Source organism: Temnothorax curvispinosus, unplaced genomic scaffold, assembly GCF_003070985.1.
Source record: "Temnothorax curvispinosus isolate PA1 unplaced genomic scaffold, ASM307098v1 QBEX01011959.1, whole genome shotgun sequence".
NCBI lineage: Eukaryota > Metazoa > Arthropoda > Insecta > Hymenoptera > Formicidae > Temnothorax > Temnothorax curvispinosus.
The window spans coordinates 1413170-1418405 of NW_020221739.1; the positions used below are offsets into that span (position 1 = coordinate 1413170).

Here is a 5236-nt window from a genome sequence, read left to right on the forward strand (position 1 = left end):
CCCCTTAAAAAATGTTAAACTTATAGTTTGAGTCAAAGTACTTTCGCCTTCTGATGCGGTATCCGTTTCCGCTGGAACGGAATTCGACGCAAAAAATCGAATTATGGAGAGAAGCTGTGACACGCGCTTGGCATGTGTTTACGCAATCCAGGGTCAACACTCGCAGTACATATCGTTTTAGATAAACAGCGATCCGTTTCTCTTCTCTCCTTCACTCTCTTTTATTGAACCACGAATACGTTTAAATGTACTCGATCGAAAACGCTGAGTCAATGAGAAAGAGGCGAAAAGAAAAAAGAAACATTATTCCATAAAAGTCGCGACGATGATGTACCGACATTTAACCGGAAAAAAAATAAACGATTGCCTCTGCCAATCGGGTTTTGTATTGCGCGTCTGTTTCGCGCCAGGATTAAACGGAGTCGGCGACGAAGCGTGCGTGATACATTCGGGCCTGTTTTGTATACGTGATATGTATATAAACAACACGCGCTAATACGGCGCGGCGGTATGTATTACATTGCAAGGAAATAATTGCAAAACGATAGGCGGATATGTAGTACAAGATGCGTGCACGTGTGGGGCTTCGTCATTATCGCGACTGCTCTTTGAGTCGGTATGTTTTGTGCCGATGCAATATCTCAGGTTACTACCGCAAACGAACCCGGGTGTGGCTTACAATTAGTCACTAAACATCTGGATGCTTCCACCCTATCTTACCTGCATCCGCCGGCTACAATGACTCGCGTGGCTTTGATCTCGAAATGCGAGATGCATTATAAATCAAATCGTTAGATTTATGATTTTTATATTCCTGATTTATATAATTTCTATTTGACTATCCGTTCATTATCATATTGTGTGAAAATTGTCAAACAGATTTTCATAAAATTTCGAAGAAATATAGTCTTGGAATTTTTTTTTTGATATTTTTTTTTTGATAGTCTTGGATATTTTTCGACAGAATATTTTAGGAAGATAGCTTGATAGACTATGATATATTACGAACAAAGTTTATTTCTATCCCATTTTTTTTTCTTTCTCAAAATCTGTACATGCTGTTTCACATTTCAATTATTTTACTGTTAAAAAATATTGCTCTCATTAAAATGTAATTTAAAAAAAAATAAAAAAAATAAAAAAAGCGCAATTAAAACGGCAGTTAATAATAAGTGAGGAGCTTACCTAAATAACATCGCAAAGCGACGAATATGTTCCCTTCACGGTTTCAGCCTGGATGTCAAGCCACCTGTAAGATGTAATGATGTAACAATTAGAAATGAAACACGAAACTATACGAAACATATATTACAAGTTCGATTAAAGATGGAAACAAAAACGCACGGGCAAAAAATGATATTTGCGTCCTTTTATTACGTCACCAGACGCAAAGTATGTTAACAAGTTTTTTTTCTTTATTATTAATATTATATGATTTAGTACTTTTGTATTTGTTTTAATAAATATGCTATATACTTTATATATAATAATTCAATATAATGTTTTTTTCTTATATATAACTTGTGCAATTATTTGTCTAACCTATTTCTTTAATATACCTCTCACATAGTTTCACCATCTCCAGTTAACTTAACCAAACGATTATTCCATTGGAATTAATCAATCGCATTTGTCATTAAAGCAAAATTAACAAATGCGATTGGTCAATTTCAATGGAATCGACCGGTTAAATTAACCGGAGTTGGTGAAACCGGCCCTAAGGATGAATATTTGACTCCAACTGTAAAATGATTGTTCACTCGTAACAATAGAGTGAAAGTTTCACTTTAAGAAAAGGTGAAAAATTCACTCTGATCGAGTGAATTATTTTATCTATAATGGAGTTAAACATTTACTCCAAACGAGTGAAACAATCACTTTACAGTTGGAGTCAAATACTCACCCTTATGAAAAGTGCAATGTCACTCCATTACGCGCGGCAGTATTATGACTATCGACCCGAGTGAATTTTAACTTCTTTTGAGTTAAATCTCACTCGAAGAAATTTAGAGAGTAGGAGTGAGAGATGCTGCAAGAAAAATTGAATCGATTGTAAACACGTTGCCGATAGATCCGATCGGTCCTAAAAAAACATGTTGCAGATTATCACGTCCGCGACGGCAAATCTGCTATACGATTGATAAACGGCGGACGAAGGGTGGTTTGTGTGGTGATAAAATGCCGCCCCCCCCCCCCGAGACGTTGTGAAAATAGTGGACGCGTAATCTATAATAGGGTGAAACTAAATGCTGGGATTAAACATACCGGTTTGGCACGTGTCGCGTTAATGAACACTATGTTACACGTCGCTCGCCGCCCTCCACAGCCGTAAATGTAATTACGCGCGTAATTGAGGCGACACTTACGGATTTCCAATCGTGCGAATCATGCGAGCGAGCTCGATGTACACAACTCGAAACATTCAACGTAATTTACAATAACAGCCGCATTATAGGCACGTAATAATATTCTTTTTATTACTCACTAAATTATTTTTCTTTCTAATAAAAAAAAGAATGGGTTCTCCGAACTGCAATAGAATTTAGAATAAAAAATCTTTTGATAAGCTGCAGACGGACAAACGGAAGGTTATTCTTCGGTTAAACTTAAATCTTATTTAGCGAAATCCTGAAATAAAACGCAGTTACCGAGGTATATTTAACCTTTCAAAACACGCACCTTAATTAAATTGTATCGGGAAAAATTATTCCAGTTCTCAACAAGAAATATCGTCACCAAACGCGCTTATTACCGCACACTCCTATGTAATGTAATTTAAATGATTGCATTCACGTTATAGCGAGTAATGTCACGGCATTGATTCTTGAAAAAACGTTCGACGTGACCGTAGGTACTTGTTCAGGTCGGTTTTTTTATTGGCTCCTGCCACTTTCCAGAGAGCAATATGGCCAAATTAGTCCACTGATTGTGTACGTTGCTTGAGAGGGGTGCTACTAGTATGCTGATATTGGCGGTATTGCCACTTGAGATGTCTGTCTTATATAGAAGGATATCGAGCGTTGGAGGGAGGACAAAGAGTGGGGGAGATGAGAGGCTCAGGTCGATTTACGATAGTTATGCAGATATATTTATTCTGTCCCGGGATAAATGATCCATAGACTATCTAAGATAACGTACAACTTGATTCTGGACATAAATATTTACAGTAGCAGCTAAATCTATAATAATGCGCGCAATGTTCAGACTTTGGATATTCGACTAACAGGAGAACAAAACCGCGCGACAATGCGCGGTTATCGATCGGCGCAGTCGCGGCGGCGATGGACCATATGTCTCGAGATGCCCTTAAATTTTATTCTTGTTTATTTTATGTAAATATTACGAAACAGAATCGTGAGAAACTTTCTAGGCGGCATCGTTTGCTTACTTAGTCCTTAAAAACTAATTTCCCTCTAATCTAAAACGATGCAAAAGGTTATAATACGGTGAAAAAAAAACGTAATTTGCATAAAATATCATTAAAACGAAATAACGTATACCAAAAGATCTCAATATTTAGTTATCGATATGTTTAAAACTGCAACGATCAATTATGATAAATAGAAGTGATTAATTGTAAAGGATAGAAAAAACCGAGTGGATAAGTAATACCAAAAAATATTTCCATGAATATATCTGATCCTTATTATCTACATGTTGTATATAAAGAAAAAATGTATGTTCAAGAAAAGCTATACGTAGAAACAAAAACAAACTTTATATCTTTGCATTTTATCCATTACGCAACTTGGCTAAAATTGTAAAAACTCTACTGCGATTTTTATCTGCTGTATTTCCTGGTACAGTAAATAATATTTTCGCCGTGCGTTCGCAGTGTCGTACGAAACTCGCAGATCGTTTAATAATTGTTCGAGTTTATGTAAACTCTATTATCTTTGTATCAGAGCAGTTCAGATAAACGCTATGACGATTATACAGCGAGAAGTTTAAGAATAAAAAAAAGAGAAAGTTTTACTTTACGCTACCGAATACTTTGCTAGAAGGAAAAAATTTACAGATACAGAAAAATTGAAACGAAATACATTTTACGCATCCATGTCAGTAATCTAAAAGAATAACACAGGATTTTCGTGGAGAGAATTGCTCCTTAGCCGCGTGGGAGACGACCACGTCAGTCGAAGATGCAGAAAACGTAAGGGAATTCACTATTCTGACGCACACGGTGCATCAGATAAAAGAGCGAGAGAGAGAGAGAGAGAGAGAGAGAGAGAGAGAGAGAGAGAGAGAGAGAGAGAAAAAGAAAGAAAAAGAGAGAAAGACGAAGCCGGAGTCCAGATATAGACTGGTTATGGGTAATAGTTTGGTAGGTTGTAGTGGTAGCGAGCGGCAGGACCGGTAGGTTTGGTTTACTTCAGGTTCGTTGCGGCCGGTTAGCTACTCTCTTCTTTTTCTTCTCTTCTGTCTTCTTCCTCATCTTTTTTTCTTCCGCCGCCGCCGCCGCCGCCATCATCTCCTTCTCGTTCATAATTTTCTCCCTCTATCTTTTTTTTGCGACGCTTCTTTTTAACGCCAAAGGGAAGATGTAACAAAGTGCATTCACAAAAGTGACCGCGCGTCGGTGCGTTCGCCGAGTGTGTTTGCGCCTGACACGGAATACTTTAATATTAGATACATTATATAAAGTGCGACTAATAACACGATGAACCGCGGATTGCATTTCAGGTGAACGAATGTAGCTCGTCATTCATATTTCTAAGAACGATCGGTCGCGGATCGCTGACGAATCGAGAGTAAAGGCGCTGCCGCCGCGCATTACTCGCCGAGTTTGTCATCGCTCATTCAGGTGGACATGTGTTAATCGGGGGACGACGGATCGCGGGATCGCCGATACAATCCCCGCGTGAACGTCAATTACGTCCAGCCGTTTCATCGATGTAACGAGAAACTCTATACTCGTCGGAATCTCCAGCGTCAAAGGCGCACGATATCCATTATTATTGTATTACGCCCATTGCGTAATCCCACGCGTTTAATGCTTTTTACGCGGGACATGCCTCGTACCCGCGAGAGTAAACCCGCGCATACGTCAGGAAGGGACGGAGGGGGCTCGGGTCTCGAAGTGGCTCGGCTGATTTCGCAAGTGCTCGGATTCCGCTCGTTGCACTGGCAGACATGCTGGCAGCGGCGGGCCTTCACCGTGGTAGTGCGAATCAAATCGCGTGCGTGCATGTGTGTGTGTGTGTGTGTGTGTGTGTGTGTGTGTGTGTGTGTGTGT

General features: G+C 39.2%; 1 protein-coding gene across 1 annotated transcript in view; it reads right to left on the reverse strand.

Moving 5' to 3' along the window:
* The window catches only part of LOC112462007 (receptor-type guanylate cyclase Gyc76C-like), a 63461-nt gene that overhangs the window by 47329 nt on the left and 10896 nt on the right, over positions 1-5236 (reverse strand). The window contains exon 2 of the mRNA XM_025027497.1: positions 1186-1249. The gene's annotated coding sequence lies outside the window, so the exon portion shown is untranslated. The remainder of the gene's footprint in view (positions 1-1185; positions 1250-5236) is intronic.